This window comes from Hyperolius riggenbachi, chromosome 2 (assembly GCF_040937935.1).
Source record: "Hyperolius riggenbachi isolate aHypRig1 chromosome 2, aHypRig1.pri, whole genome shotgun sequence".
In the NCBI taxonomy this organism is placed as follows: domain Eukaryota; kingdom Metazoa; phylum Chordata; class Amphibia; order Anura; family Hyperoliidae; genus Hyperolius; species Hyperolius riggenbachi.
Window position 1 is genome coordinate 44,993,983 of NC_090647.1, and position 17,046 is coordinate 45,011,028.

General features: G+C 45.7%; 1 protein-coding gene across 14 annotated transcripts in view; it reads left to right on the top strand.

Annotated features, from left to right (window-relative positions):
- Nucleotides 1-17,046, top strand: part of TENM4 (teneurin transmembrane protein 4) — a 1,797,006-nt gene that overhangs the window by 171,536 nt on the left and 1,608,424 nt on the right. The window lies entirely within an intron of this gene.

Genomic DNA, 17,046 nt, shown 5'->3' on the forward strand with positions numbered 1-17,046 from the left:
TAAAAAGGATTTAAACAATGATGCTGGTTAGCTTCCCTGATCCCTACACAGTTTTTTGGCAGTTGGACAGAGCAACTGCCATTCACTAAGTGCTTTTGAAAATAAATATATCCCTGAGAATCCCCTATAAAGAGATGGACTAGTTCAAAACCTGTCACTTCTGTCAGATTTCTACTACCTACTGTCAGTGACAGCAACATAGGAGAAAAGTAATTTATGGCTCATTTTACTCTGGAAAAAATGTACTTCTTATTTGTATATGTTTGCACATATTTTAAATTGTACAGTTTTTCGCTGTAGTGCCTCTTTAAGAAAAACGTCCCCTGGTGGGTTCTTATTGCGGGAGGGGGTAGACTCTGGATCCTAACAGGGCTTCCCCCGTCCTCTGGTGTCCCGGCAATCTTTTGCTGCAGCCCTCCGACGTGCGGCGATGTAAATATTTACCTTCCGCGATCCTGCGCAGGCGCACTAGCCACTCTAAGGCAGAAATAGCCGAACCCAATCAATCCGCTCTACTGCGCAGACATGAGTCCTTTTGCGCCTGCGCAGTAGAGCAGATACTATCGGGCTCGGCTATTTCTGCCTAGCCCGAACGAAGAGCTGCCACTGCCCCTGCGCTGGATCCTGGAGAGATAAATTAAGCCTTGTTGGGGAGGAATACCGGAGGATTTGAGGGAGCCAGCGCTGGATTCCCTGCAGCTACAGGGATGAGGGAAGCCTCATTGGGTAAGTGCCCCCCAGGGGACTTTCTTTTAATACAGAGTCTCTATAAAGGGAACCAGAGACGAACAATCCCTAAAAAATGAAAAAAGATGTTATACATACCTGGGGCTTCCTCCAGCTCCATAAGCCTGGATCGCTCCCACGCCGCCATCCACCGCTGCCTCTATCGCCGGTACCGGGCCCCGTCACTTCCGCCGGACGCGACCAGTGTTCCGCATGAACAGCAGCTCCCTCCGGCTTTGTACGCATGCGCCTGCGCAGTGCGGAGGGAGCGCACTGCGCTTGCGTCGACTGGCCGAAATGACGGGACCCGGTACCGGCGGACAGAGGCTGCGGTGGTCGGTGGATGGCGGCGTGGGAGCGATCCAGGCTTATGGAGGAGGAGGAAGCCCCAGGTATGTATAACATCTTTTTTTTTTTTTCGTCTCTTGTTCTCTTTAAAGAGAAACGGTAGTGAAAATAATAAATAAAATTGCTTATTTTTTTACAATATTTAGTTATAGATTATTTACTCAGTGATGGCCAATTGTAAAATCTTTCCTCTCGCTGATTTACATTCTGAAATGTATCACTGGTGGTGACATCTTTAGTTCTGCCAGGTGACCTGTACCTGCTCATTACTGAGGGTTCTATGCACAGAGGGAGATACTGCTTGCTTGGCAGTTGGAAAAAGATGTTATTTCCCACATTGCAACAAGGCTCCCAGATATAAGACAGTCAGGACCATGGTCATGACATCACACTGTGGGAAGAGTTTAACCATAATATCAGCCATACAAGACCCCCTTGGTGATCTTTTCAAGAAAAAGTAATGATTTCTTCTGGGAAAGGGGGTATTAGCTACTGATTGGAATCCTGGGTTACAGTTCCTCTATAAACTTTGGTGTGCAGACCTTTCTTGGATATTTGGCTGTACTGTCGCCACTCGGTCCTTCACCCACCATCGAAAAGACAGCTGGTTTGCGATCTTGGGACCGGTTTGCTAAAATGTAAAAACATCACTACAGATAACACATCAGGTTTATTTCCCTGCTATTTGTCACTGTAATCATTATTCATATTTACAGCCCATATTTTATCCCCGATATTTTCTTCTTCTTAACATTCACCGTCAGAACGTTTTTTTTCTCGCCACCTAATGAGCAACGAACACATTTGAATTTTCTTCGAATAAGGCTGATTTTTATTAGCGGGTAGCCAGCGAGAATCATGTATGCATGCGCGGCTCTTTAGGCAGGTAGCGCAAGTTTTACTTTCTTACACAGCCTGTATTAAGCCGGTATTAATGCAGTGCAAAGACACAAAAAGACTAAGGTGCACAATGGGAAGTAGTGGAGGGGAGAGAAGGCGAAAATACTAGCTAAATTAATTTCACAGCTATCAATGGGAGGGTTGCTGATTATGTTATCACTATGCATAGAAGAGAATGGAATGGATAGCAGTTATTTCAGTGTTAAAGAGGAACTCCAGTGAAAAGAATGTAATTAAAAAAAAGTGCTTAATTTTTACAATAATTATGTATAAATGATTTAGTCAGTGTTTGCTCATTATAAAATCTTTCCTCTCTCTGATTTACAATCTGACATTTACCACATGGTGACATTTTTACTGCTGGCAGGTGATGTCACTGGAAGGAGATGCTGCTTGCTTTTTTGGCAGTTGGACGCAGCTGTAAACAACTGTTATTTCCCACAATGCAATGAAGTTCACAGACAGGAAACTGTCAGGACCATGGTCCTAACATCCCATTGTGGGAGGGGTTTCACCACAATATCAGCCATACAGAGCCCCCGATGATCCGTTTGTGAAAAGGAATACATTTCTCATGGGAAAGGGGGTATCAGCTACTGATTGGGATAAAGTTCAATTCTTGGTCACAGTTTCTCTTTAAGCCTTGTATACATGCAAGATGGTTCCTGGCTGATCTAGGATGCCTCTAGCGAGAATCTAGCGTGTGTACAGCGGCCCCTGATCCAACTGGGGGGGGGGGGGTGCAGAGAAAGACCTCCAGAGGCTTCCCATATACTCCTGGAGATCATCGGCACTGCCTGGTACTCTTGCGGTAATTGCGACGACGCTCCTCCTAGTGCACAAGCTGCCCCTGTGCGACTACGCCCGTGCCTACACAAGCTGCACGGAGCAGCTCGTAGATGAGCAGCTCTGGGTTACTGCACAGGCACAGCTGTACTCCTGCAGGCACAGTAGACTGCACTCATGCAGGAAGAGGAGCGTGGCCATGTAATATATCCGACAAGCTGGTCAAATATGTTCTTGGGGTTCACATGTGGCAATGGTGGTCTGCAGGAGGACCTGGGAACCTCTGAAGGATCCAGAGGCTTCCTTCTTCTTAGGTAAGTATCTGATTTGTTTTCCCTAAAGCCTGATACACACTTTCAGTAACGATTGGCCAATCACCGACCAATTTTACCACTTCCATGTAGTATGAGGGTTTAGCTGCAAATTCTGCTCACGCTGTTAAATATCACCCTCATATTACACGTGGGTGGTAAAATTGGTCAGTGATTGGCCAATCAAACTTGAAACTGTGTACCAGGCTTTAGGATAGCCTCTGCAACACTTTAAAGCCTAGTACACACATCCAATTTTCATTGGCCAATTTTATCACCTCCCTGAGAACTTACCTACTTAATTTTTTCATAGCATTCAAAATGTGTTTGCTGTCATACTGCATAGACGTGGTAAAATTGGTCAGTGATTGGCCAATCAAAATAGGATGTGTGTACTTGGCTTTAGGGTTTAGTAGCTAAGCAGCAGGGGGATCAGAGTTCGGCATGCAACTAAACTTTCACTCCTCCATAGCTGGTGGGGGTGGTCAATAAAAGGCTAATAATATCAAGTTAATGATGATTTTATGCTACCGTATATTCGTGATCGCATATAAGCTGACCACGTATAAGCCGAGATACCCACTTTTCCATCAGAAACCAGGAAAAAGTGATTGACTCATGTGTAAGCCCCAGTATAGCCCTCTCTACAGTAGCCAGATCCCCCCCTCCCCAAGGCCTTCTCCTCCTATGAGCCACCTTGCAGAGCTTTGTAAATATACCGTATATTCCGGCGTATAAGACAACCGGGCGTATAAGACGACCCCCCAACTTTTCCAGTTATAATATAGCGTTTGGGATATTCTTGCCGTATGAGACTACCCCTCTTCCAACGCACACCAAATAGAAATTAAAAAACATCATAAACTGGTGCTATAGCTGAACAGGTACTAGTGCTGTACTGTATGTGGTACCCAGTATATAACAGTATATAGGCGATTGGTTGGATTGGTCAACTCTCTCTCTCCCTAAGCAAATTGGTCAGCTCTCCTTGTTTATCAGAGCAGTGTGGAAGAATAGATCGCGCTGTGCCCATAAAACATGCCTCTTTCACTCTTCTGACCCGCCCTGTTATCCTATTTACCTCCTTCTCCGCCTCTCAGATCTCGCACATGTGCGCCTGCGCCGCTTCCCTACAGTCCTCAGCAGCGAGATCTGAGAGTCGGTAACAGGATAGGGCGTATCACCCGGCATCAATGACACCCGGCGTATAAGACAACCCCTGACTTTTCAGAAGATTTTCAAGGGTTAAAACAACCCGAGAATACAGTATTTCAGTGATCTTGTCGTGTTGGGTCTCCTCTTCCTCCCGGCAGTCACTTGCTCTGCTGCATGCCTGGCTCCCGAGCCTTGTCTTGTGATCGGGAGCCAGAGGGGGGCAGTATAGATTGAGTGGCTGCTTGGAGAAAGAGGAAACTCCACAGGAGCAAATAAATATATTCACACAGTTTTACATCGCCCTGCAAGGGGTGCTGGAGGAGCAGCTCAGTAAATCCTGTAAGACCTGGTTTGAACAGGGAATTCCTCTCCCCTGTGTTTACCTCCGAGATGGTAGCATGGGGGGGGGGGGGGGGGGGTAGAGAGCAGTGGTGGGGGACATAGAGACATGTCATGAGGCAGAGAACCTGCCTCTGTGTCCCATCTGCCCACCTCGGGTTCTCTTTAAGAAAAATTTGCCATGCATGCATTATTTCTCCTATAGGCTGGTGGGGTAGAGGTTTTTGGCTATGTACAAGTTCAGGTGGCTAATGTGGTAAATTATGGCAGTACGACATGATGCCTTCTCATTACCTGCTAAACCTTACGTAAGGATGAAAAGACAGGTTTCATCCGTTTGGATTGCTGATCATGCGCTTCTACCAGGGAAAATGTGATATCACAAGTTTTGTGTGATTTCACTTTGTTTCAGCGTGAGAACGTGATCAGACTTCTGTATTTTAGCACCTCTGGTATCAGGAATGGTGCAATTCAGAACAGAAGATGCAGCCCTCCATTCTCTTAAAGAAGAATTTGTAGAAAAATCAGTAGATAATGAAATAACATAATGAAAGCAGTTACTGTCTCGTGTGGACCTTCTGGGCCACCATCAGCAGGAAACCTGGACTCTCCAAAGTAAGGCAGGCTGAAAGGAGTATCATTCACTCACCTTTGCAGTGTGAGCTTCCCCTGGCACCACTGGGAAATTCCCACATGCAGGGAAATGACATGGGCCTGGTTCGCATTTGCACACATGAAAAACTGATCCGTGGAAAAGTTTTTTTAAAAGGCATCAGTTTTCCATCCTTGAGCCTCCATTCCCTTAGTGCGCGGTCAATGTGACGGACACCATAGGCAAACACAGGGGAGGATTACAGCTGCCCAGAATCCCCCCTCAGACCAGGGCCGGTGCAGTGTCTGGGGACCGGCACAAGTTTAGACACCAGAATACCTGCAGGCATCCTGCAGCTCTCAGCACTGCCCCCTTTCTTTCCTTGCTATAGTTGACTTTGGATGCAGCAGCTGCATGTACAGAGCATGGAGCAGTTTTGGGGAACTTAACAGTGTCAGGTATGAGCTCAGCCCTGTGCCCTGCTGTGTGAATGCTTCACTTTCCCCTTCATTACCAATGTTGCCTGTCCTCATTATTATCTGTATCCAAACTGCTCCTGATCAATCCCATTGTCGGTCGGTCAGGAAATTGCATTATGTGTACCCAGCATGATGTCCTACCATATTATTATACTGTATTGTGCGTGGCTGAGGGAGACCTTTAAGGAATTATGTTCTGAACGGGATTTCCTTGAGGGCTTCCCCCGTCGCCATGGCGTCGAATGGAGTGACGTCATCGGCGTCACGGACGTCGTGATGTCACATGGAGTCCCGATCCACCCCATAGCGCAGCCTGGCGGCGATTGGCCAGGCTGCACAAGGGGTATGCGGGGGGGGGTCTGTTTCCGCGGCGGGTAGCGGCGCATCGGCGGCGGCGATCAGAGCAAACACGCAGCTAGCAAAGTGCTAGCTGCGTGTTTGAGAAAAAAATTATGTAAATCGGCCCAGAAGGGCCTGAGCGGCACCCTCCGGCGGCTTACCCCGTGTCACACACGGGGTTACCGCCAAGGAGGTTAATACAGCAACAGTTTGCAGCCAGTGGTGTGCCGCTTCTTTCTTCGATTTGACAATATCTAAAAAAGTTATTTTTAGGAATGGGATGATAAATACAATTGTTTATCTTATCCGTTTATTTTCACCTGGGGTTCACTTTAACACTGAACTGATGGTTTGACTTTCGCTTGGGCGCCGCCCCTGGCCCACGCCTCTCTGGCCTTGTTGGAAATTCCATGCCTGTACATTAACACCTGTGGCTACTCCTGCATCCATCTCTAATGTTTATAGAAAAGCAATACCAAATCCTAATGAGTAGCATTCTCCTGCCCATTAATTGAACGCATTCAATACTCCCCCTTAATAAAGCTGCATCGGCTGCCGTTCTGTGCAGTGCAGAGATGCACTATGAGGTTAACATGATAGCAAGGAGAGAAGCGCGTTACAATAAATCACACGCGGCTCGATACAAAGTGTTCTCCACAGTAATGAGAGGGGGGGCTGTTTGTGGTGCATTCAGGATAATTTGGAGAGCTCGTCTGAAAGGATTCTAATGGTCAAGGTCTGCAAGGTTACCCAGCGCCTTTCAACATAAAGATTATTAACATGTAAAATGCATTGACAGCCGCGGCGGCTGGATTTATGGCATTCCTGCGAGTGGAAAGGTTACATTTTATGAGCGATGTATTTAGAGGATGTTGTAAATGAGGGCTGCAGTTATGAAACAGGCAAATAAAAGCGTTTTATCTGCACTGTGTGTGAGCGAATATCTCAAGGCAAATGGAAAGTGTGTGTTACATACAGCTTATTGACAGAGTTGCTTGTGTCTAATGTCAGTGGTAGCAAGTGGGAGTACAGCCCCTGCAGTGCCGGGGGAATGGGGTTGGGTGGGACACCAGGTGGCCACTAACGATCCAATTTCTAACAAAAAATCGTTTCGAGCGATCAGATAATTCTGATCGGAAGAAAAATCGTTCACTACACTATCAATGAATCAAGCTTTGCTTTCTATCTATCACAACCAACTAGAAATTCCAAATTTTGGTTTGACCAAAATCCAATCGGATTACTTTTTTTTTTATTTCAAAAAGATTTTTATTGAGACAGTGGATAGAAATGCCATAACAATCAACTCAAATTCTCTGCTAAAACATGGCAAGCATCAAAACGTAGCATGTATAATACATAATATAACATGTACATAAACTATTACTATGCCAACTGTAAAAACTTGTAACAAATAACATCTGGAAGTTGTACAGCCTGAATTTTCTAATCCACACATCTCTTTTTAACAGGTCCCCTACACCCTCCCTGTACTCACCCTAACCCTCCCTGTACTCACCCTTAACCCTCCCTGTACTCACCCTAACCCTCCCTGTACTCACCCTAACCCTCCCTGTACCCACCCTTAACCCTCCCTGTACTCACCCTAACCCTCCCTGTACCCACCCTTAACCCTCCCTGTACTCACCCTAACCCTCCCTGTACTCACCCTAACCCACCCTGTACTCACCCTAACCCTCCCTGTACCCACCCTTAACCCTCCCTGTACTCACCCTAACCCTCCCTGTACTCACCCTAACCCTCCCTGTACTCACCCTAACCCTCCCTGTACTCACCCTAACCCACCCTGTACTCACCCTAACCCTCCCTGTACCCACCCTTAACCCTCCCTGTACTCACCCTAACCCTCCCTGTACTCACCCTAACCCTCCCTGTACTCACCCTAACCCTCCCTGTACTCACCCTAACCCACCCTGTACTCACCCTTAACCCTCCCTGTACTCACCCTAACCCTCCCTGTACCCACCCTTAACCCACCCTGTACTCACCCTTAACCCACCCTGTACTCACCCTTAACCCACCCTGTACTCACCCTTAACCCACCCTGTACTCACCCTTAACCCACCCTGTACTCACCCTTAACCCACCCTGTACTCACCCTAACCCTCCCTGTACCCACCCTTAACCTACCCACCCTCTCTCTCATTGATTCTTAAAGAAATAAACATTGTAGTTTTGCTTCAGTAGTAGGATAAATGACCTAAAAAAGGAACAACCAGAACTTGCACAACATACGAAAGAGCCTCCATTTAGTATGGTTTATAGAGCATTGCACTGTTCTCCCGACGGCTTCACATGCGTCGCATAATGACGCATTAGCAGGCGCCGCCACTAGGGGGCTTCTCCTGATTGCGTCATTATGCGATGCATGTGAAGCCGCCGGGAGGACAGTGGACGGAGCGAGAGGACGGGCCGCGCAGCTACCAGGCAGCACGCTGGGACCTTCTACAGCCATGGAACAGGTGAGATGTCCTCTATTTACCTTCCGCTGCGCCAACTCTGCATTAAAAATGGCAGCAGAACAGGTAGTCCCCGGCGGCGTTACATCATCGCGGCAGGATGGCGGGCGTTCGTAATGGCGGGTCGTTCGTAAGTCGGGCGTTCGTATCGGCGGGTCGATTGTAAGTCGGGCGTTCGTAGACCGGGGACTACCTGTATCACTTATCTAGTCCAATCGGATGACTATTTTATAAATGTTCGTAGTCGATTGTGTCCATCAATGGAGATTATTTACAACCAATCCGATCAGAATTTCTGATGGCTCGAACGATTTTTCGCTAGAAATTGGACCGATAGTGGCCACCTTTAACCTTCTATTGGCTACACTGCAAACAGATTTTGAATCGATTTCACTATGAAACCGATTCACAATCTGTGGAGCTGCCGCTGCGTGCGCCCCCCCCCCACACACACACGCATACATTACCTGATCCGGTCAGCGCGAGTCCCCCAGTCTCCGCTGTCTCTTCTCAGCCCTGGGCTCCAGCTTCACTTTACTTTCTGTTCGGGGAAGTTAAAACAGTAGAGGGCGCTCTACTGTTTAACCCCCCTGGCGGTATGAAAAATTCCGCCAGGGGGCAGCGCAGCAGTTTTTTTTTTTTTTTTTTTTTTTTTTAAATCATGTAGCGAGCCCAGGGCTCGCTACATGATAGCCGCTGCTCAGCGGCATCCCCCCGCCCGCTTTGATCGCCTTCGGCGATCTCCGATCAGGAAATCCCGTTCAAAGAACGGGATTTCCTGGAGGGCTTCCCCCGTCGCCATGGAGATGGGGCGGGATGACGTCACCGACGTCAGCGACGTCGGGACGTCATTGGGAGTCCCGAACCACCCCTCGGCGCTGCCTGGCACTGATTGGCCAGGCAGCGCACGGGGTCGGGGGGGGGGGGGGGGGCGCCGCTTCAGATAGCGGCGATCGGGCGGGAGCCGGCGGCGATCAGAGTGCTGGCGCAGCTAGCAAAGTGCTAGCTGCGTCCAGCAAAAAAAAAATTATGAAAATCGGCCCGGCAGGGCCTGAGCGCCACCCTCCAGCGGCTTACCCCGTGTCCAGCACGGGGTTACCGCTAAGGAGGTTAATTAAACTTCCCCCGACAGGAAGTAAGTGAAGCCAGCCGGAGCCCTGGAGCCCAGCGTGGAGACGAGACAGCGGGGACACGCACCGGCGGAACAGGTAATGTATTACCGCTAGCGTGGGTCGTCGAACATTCGAACGCCGCTATCGATGCACTCCCGACCCGCTGGCGATCAAGCAAAATTTTCCGCGTGGACAGATCGACGGGAACGATTGATTTCGGACTGAAATCAATCGTTCGGTCAGCGTTTGCGCAATGATTTCACAGCAAATTCGATCACAGTGATCGAATCTGCTGTATATCGGCGGGAAATAGTATAAGTGTGTGGGCCCCTTAATGTGTCCAGAACACAGATAGCAGCTCAGAAATTATTACTGGGTACATTACAATATAAATACACCAGTTATCAATACAATGCAATGACAGCTTTCAGAGCAAATAGACTATACTTTGGGGAGCAGGTGAAAAGTGTGCCTGAGACGACCTGGTAAAAATGGCGTTGTCGTGGGCTGCAATGCTGTTGGCAACAGTTAGCAGGCCAGAGCACTATCTGCAAGGAGTTTGTATGTTCTCCCCTTGTGTGTGTGGGTTTCCTTTGGGCACTCCGGTTTCCTCCCACTTCCCAAAAAGATACAGATAAGTATATTGGCTACCCCCTAAAAATTGTTCCTTAGCAAACAGCAGTTGTGTTCAGTCCAACTGCCAGAATAGTGTGCAAATATGTAGGGGGCGGTCTGCATCTCTGTATACAGGTAGATCCTTTCCAGGGAATTAATATGTAAAGAATAAATGAAATACTGAGAATCCCCCCACAAAGATGGAGTAGTCAAAAACCTGTCAGTTCCATCAGATTTCTGCTTAGTACTGTAAGTGACAGCAACATAGGAGAAAAGTAATTTATGGCTTATTTTACTCTGGAAGAAACATACTACTTATTTGTATGTGTTTACATGTATTTTAAATTTTACAATGTGTTGTGATATTTACATTTAAAAGGAAGGTAACTATAAACTTACCTTCAATGATGGCTTCAATTCAAAGTTTAGTTTTATGAACAAGGATAAAAATATGTTTCGTGCCTTGAAGCCACTTCCTCAGGTGAATAAGCCTTTTTCAAAGCTGTATTTAACTCAGAGCGCCTTTTCTTTTAAAGTGGTTTAAAATAAATATAGTTTATACCAAAATGTAACATTTAACTACAAAAATATGTAATTAAAACAGTATTGTATATTTTGGATATCTAGACAACTTGGTATCTCTGAAATGGTGTAACTCGAGTCGTTTGTAAGTAGGGGACTGCCTGTGTACTGTTTTGTAGAATTATTCTTTAAATGGCCTATCACTATACAATTTCCCTGTGTGTTTGAACCTGCTGCTCGACTTGCTGTACCTTTGTCAGAAGCAGCATGCTAAGCTTGCACTAATCTGAGACAATGCGCGGCTCAGCACTGCACATAAAGACCACATGGGCTTCGTCTGACACAACACGTTATTTATGCTGATTGATAATATTAGTGACATTACTTATCCCAGCCTTTGTGTGGCTCTGGCACAGTGGGGAGGTGGGATTGCCATTTAGATTTGCTCTTGAAACAGGAATATCATTTGGGATCCTGACCCATGTCATGAAATATCTGCTATGTAATTTATACCACACATTTCATAAATCTATAAATATATGCATAGGCATCCCATCCATCCATCTTATTCAAAATTAAACGCATGGGATTCCGTATTTGGATAGAAAGGTTTGGCTACTTTTACGCTGACACATTGCATTACAATATATACCGTCTTTCCCCAAATATAAGACACTTTAGTGAAGGGGGGAATCAATCCTTTGCAAAGTGAGAAGTTAAAAATAGAAGAGAGATCAAGAAATGATTGGTATTCGCCATGAAATTTGTTCATATTGCTTAAAGGGGAACTTCAGCCTAAACAAACATACTGTCATTAAGTTACATTAGTTATGTTAATTAGTATAGATAGGTAATATAATCTCTTACCCACCCTGTTTTAAAAGAACAGGCAAATGTTTGTGATTCATGAGGGCAGAGATCTTTGTCATGATGGCAGCCATCGTTTTGGTTGAAAGGAGGTGACAAGGAGCAGGAGACACAGTTCCAACTATCCTGTGTCCTGATCACACCTCCCAGCTGCACACACTAGGCTTCAAATGTCAAATTCAAAATGTAAAAAAAAAAGAAATTGCACCAAAACAGCAGAACGAGAACAATAACATCAGAAATCCCATCATGCTTTGCACAGCATTAGGGGAAAAATGCCCGGGCAGTTTTTTTCTGTGCAGCTAAAAATGAGGTTTGTATAAGAGAAACAAAGTTCTGATGCTGTGAAACAGTTAAAGAAACACCAGGCTTTTTCAGTGCTGCTGAATCGATTTTTAGTCTGGAGGTTCACTTTAATCCACAATCAGTCTGCAGGTCATCATCTTTACTACTGGCAGACATGGGAAAAAAACAGCCCCAACTGCCATTATCTATAACCACACCCCCTAGCAATGCGATAGGCTAAAAGGTTGCTTGTTATAGATATACATATGCACAGAGGGAGATACTGCTTGCTTGGCAGTTAGAAAAAGCTGTTATTTCTTACAATGCAGCAAGGCTCATAGACCGGAAACTGTCGGTACCATGGTCATGACATCACACTGTGGGAGGGGTTTCACCACAATATCAGCCATACAGAGCCCCCTGACGATCTATTTGATAAAAGGAAAAGATTTCTCATGAAAAGGGGGTATCCACTACCCCTTGGGATGACGTTCAACCCTTGGTTCCAGTTTTTAGCAGAGGAGCCATTTTGCAGATATCGTATTTCCTCCTCGCATTTAGCTGTCTGCCTGATGTGCAGCTTTAAGTCTCTATTCTTGCTGTTTTTGTGTGAAGGGATAAAGGTGTCGGCGTGCTCCGCGGCATCCAAAAAGATGACAGCTCCGTGCTGAAGGCTGTTTCTAAAATTATAAAGGGGTCACGTTATTTGGCCATCTTGAGCAGTAGCGGTGATTAGCGGCGCTCTTTTGTCATCGGGATGAGCGGAGCCCGGCTGTTGGCTGTCAGCTGAGCCTTGCCGAGGCCGCCGCCAGGTTGCCAACACTCCATGGAGGCTTAGCAGCGAAAATATTATGGAGGGGAGATCACACACAAGATAGATCCTGCCCGGCTTCATCCACTAACAGGTGATTCCTATTGATTTTGTGTAGCGTTCAGTGAATCGCTGGCTTGTCAGATCATCAATAATCCCATAGGTGTCTGTCAGGAAAAATGCTGGCTTAGCTGACTCAGGTGTGCTGCGTAAAATACACTATTGTAAGGGGGGGCGGGGTCATTTGTTAAATGGAAAGGAAAGTAATGACAGCAAAGTGGTCTTCACCCCAAAGATTGCACAAATGAAATGTATCCATTAGCTGCAGTCAGGCTTTGCTCACATCTAAAATCAAAATCACTGACGCCAGTGTTTTTTTCATTTTTTTGCAATTTTTTTTTTAGTCCCTCCCAACGCTTACCTGCACGCTGCGATTTCTTTAATAAAGCGCTTTTCTAAGTACTTTTGCAGAGCGATTCTGTTTTTTCACTTCCATGAATAAATACAAAATGGCAGTTAATAAACAGTCTGTCTTTAACTGTGGAGTTATTTTAAGGATTGAAGAGTTAACTTAAAGAGAACCTGTACTGAGTAAAATTATTTAAAATAAACACATGAGGTAACTTCAAATTAACATTACATAGTTACCTTGCCATCAGTTCCTCTCAGAAGCTCGCCATTTTCTTCTTATAATGATGCCTTCCAGTTCTGACAACATTTTGTCAGAACTGAAATATATCAGTTGCTGTCAGTTATATATCAGCAGCTGTTAGTTACAGCTGAGAGGAGAACTGATGTGTCCATGTTTCCCTACGGCTCAAGTGGGCGATGTTACAGTTAAACAGTGTGCTGACCAGAAAGCTGTTATGGGGTAATAGCCATTTTCAAAATGTAGGACGGAGAATTCCATTGATCACAGTGGACAAACAGGATGCAGGAGAGGAAAGATAGATTGAGGCGTAGACTACACGGGAGGTAAGTATGACTTGTGTATGTTTATTTTGACTTTTAATGTTCAGTTCAGGTTTTCTTTGAAGACAGAAGAGTTAACTTTAGGTTTGCCTGAGGTAAAATGTTTCCTGAATACGACATGCCTCATCACCATGGTGACCACTCTAGAAACGTTATTAAAGACAGGAGATAAGCTTAGTGAATTGAGGCCATTGTATTTATTCATGAAAGCGCTTGAGAAATCGTTATTCAAAGTGTTGTTTTTTTCATGCGCTTTGCGATTTCCCTTTACCTTCCATTGAGGCAAATCGCCCCGAAAATGGTACAGGCGAACGAATCGGAGTCAAACCGCTTATATGTGAATATTCTCATAGGGAATCATTGCACAAGCTCTTTCAGAGCGATTTTGCAAATCGCCAGTGCTTAAAAGGCGAAAACGCCCTTAGTGTGAACAAGCCCGTATAGCTGAACCATACCAAAAAAGTGTCTATTAGTCGCACACAATTGGGCAGAAAAAAACCTTACACAACACACTAGTCACTGCTGATTTCAACAGCAAAGGAACAAGAAGTCCCAGTCAGAGCTGGATCATCCACAAGGCAAACCTAGGAAGTTACCTAGTGCCTGGAGAGAGTCTAGGGGCCTGGTGGATGCTAGCTCCCCACCAAATCTTACTAAAAAAGCCAGGTGACTATCAACGGTTGGTAAAAACTGCCATCTCGCCTGGGGCTCCATTTCATGTTACATAGCTCCCAACTGTTCCGTTTTTGCAGGGACAGTCCCTCTTTGGGAGCCCTGTCCCTCTGTCCCTCTCTCCTCCTCATTTGTCCCTCTTTCAGGACTGATTTACAGATCTATGTAAATATATGTATTTTTCCACTGAAAATGTGTTTGAAGAGTGTCTGAAGCGAAAAAAATTTACTACATTTTCCTTTTAATTGGCTTTAGTACTCTCATCAGTGGTAAACCGCCGCATCCCCACCGAAAAACGAGGGCTGCAGACCCCCCAAATCCCAGGGGGGGGATCTGGTCGACGCTCCCTGAAAGAGGAAGAGCTCTTTGCTGTAACTCTGCCTCTACTGATGTCAATCCCGGCTGATCGCCACCTCTCCCCGCCCCTCTCACTCTTCCTTCATAGAGAGGGGCGGGGAGAGGCGGAGATCCGAACGGCGATTGACGGCAGGAGAGGCAGAGCTACAGCTCATAGCTCTGCCTCTCAGGGCAGCACAATCCACGACCAGCCCTCGTTTTTTGTCGGGGATGCGGCGGTTTACCGCTGATGAGACTTCTGAAGCGAATTGAAAGGTAAATATAGCAAATTTATTTTGCTTCAGAATCTCTTTAACTGACTCGATTCCTATCATTTAAATTGATGTATTTCTTATTTTTAAATGCTAAAGTGAATGAAAACTACTGATGATAGAGAGGATCAGTGTGGTTTGCATGATAAAACTACATAGTTTGCTTGTGCATTCTTTGTGATATGCATGACTAGGGGTGTGGTTAGAAGCAGGGCTGTGGAGTCGGTCCAAAAATCCACCGACTCCGACTCCTCAGTTTAGGATTCCACCGACTCCGACTCCACGACTCCGACTCCTCTAATTTGCATATTACAATTTTGTTGATTAAAAGTATGTAACATGAAATTCGTCTCTTAACTGCCAACGCTTAGGAATTTTACAAGACAACTGAAGTGAGAAGGATATGTAGACTACTATATTTATTCCCTTTAGACTAAAACTAGTCCTTGGTAAGAGTACTTGTAAAAGGTACAAACCGGAACAAAGAACATCTATCAGGCCCTAGGCAATGTAAGTGTGGGTACATGTAAGAATGATGTGCAGGTACTCTGCAGGGGAATGAGGAGATTGTAAACAGACAACACCTCTGTGTTCAATGTGCACAGCATTCTCGGTGGATTCCCTGTAGCTCTGTGGGGAGTGCATATGTAGAGTATAGTACTACTGTGTAACAAAGTAAACCTGAGACAGATGAAATTAAAGTTTTATACATACCTGGGGCTTCCTCCAGCCGCCTTCAGGATAATCAGTCCCTCGTTGTCCTCCTCCACCACCTGGATCTTCTGCTATGAGTCCAGGTACTTGAGCCAGTCAGGCGTAGTGCGCATGCACACACTCCGCCGCCAGGAGCATACTACACCTGTGCAGCACTATTGCGCAGGTGCAGAATGTTCCTGGCTGTGGGAGCGGCATGCGGCCGGACAGCGCTGACTGGCTGAATTACCAGGACTCATAGCAGAAGATCCGGGTGGTGGAGGACAGCGAGGCACTGATTAGCCTGAAGGGGGCTGGAGGAAGCCCCAGGTATGTATAAAGCTTTACTTTTCATCCGTCTCAGTTACCTTTTAATTTGTAGTCACCAAACCAAATTTTAATAACATATCAAATTATTTGATTTCATCAGCAAAGGGAGTGCATACATTTGCATAAATCAGCATCAATGCAGAATTACTTCCATCTCATTGACCATCTCTATTAGTGACACAGCTACACATCAGGCTTTATTCTTACAGCATAGATGTTATTTAGTATATATAAGAGATTCCTGTGTACACATCATATATACAGTCACAATCAGATATGTATATCTGACCTTAAAAATACGGGGACTGCTTTATTGAAGCAGCACAAGTAACTAGTTTTGATTGGTTTATTTCATTTTTGTGGACTAAGCATAGCTATTACTGTATATATACTGTATAAATACATTATTTTTAATGACTATTATCTGAGAAATAGAACATTTTATCATATTTTCTATTTTAATTACAGTTACAAATTCATTAGGAGTCGGAGTCGGTGCATTTTTCCCCACTCCGACTCCAGGCACCCAAAATTGCCCGACTCCACGACTCCGACTCCGACTCCACAGCCCTGGTTAGAAGTATGGCAGGGGTGTTTCTTAAAGTGCCCCTCTTTCTTATCTCAAAATATTGGGAGGTATGATCTTAATCCTTATCTGGTCCCAACATCACTGTGAATTAAATACAGGTTTCAAGCAGGGCTGTGGAGTCGGAGTCAAGAAGTCGGAGCAATTTTGGGTACCCGGAGTCGGAGTTGGAGTCGGAGGTTTCATAAACTGAGGCGTCGGATGATTTTTGTACAAAATCCACAGCCCTGGTAAGTGTTAGACTAAGGAGTCAGAGTCGGAGTCATTTTGGGTACCTGGAGTCGGAGTTGCAGTCGGTGGTTTCATAAACTGAGGAGTCGGAGTCAGAAGATTTTTGTACCGACTCCACAGCCCTGGTTCCAAGAGTCCCAATAGCAAGCTACGGTAATAAATCTTAACAGTAAAAGTTCACTACAGCAGGGCCAATGAACTACAAGTTCCAGCAGGGTTACAATCATTAGCTGGATCAGAATGAACATTAAGTCCCAGCAGTACCAGTAGCAATCCGTCTGCAGGAC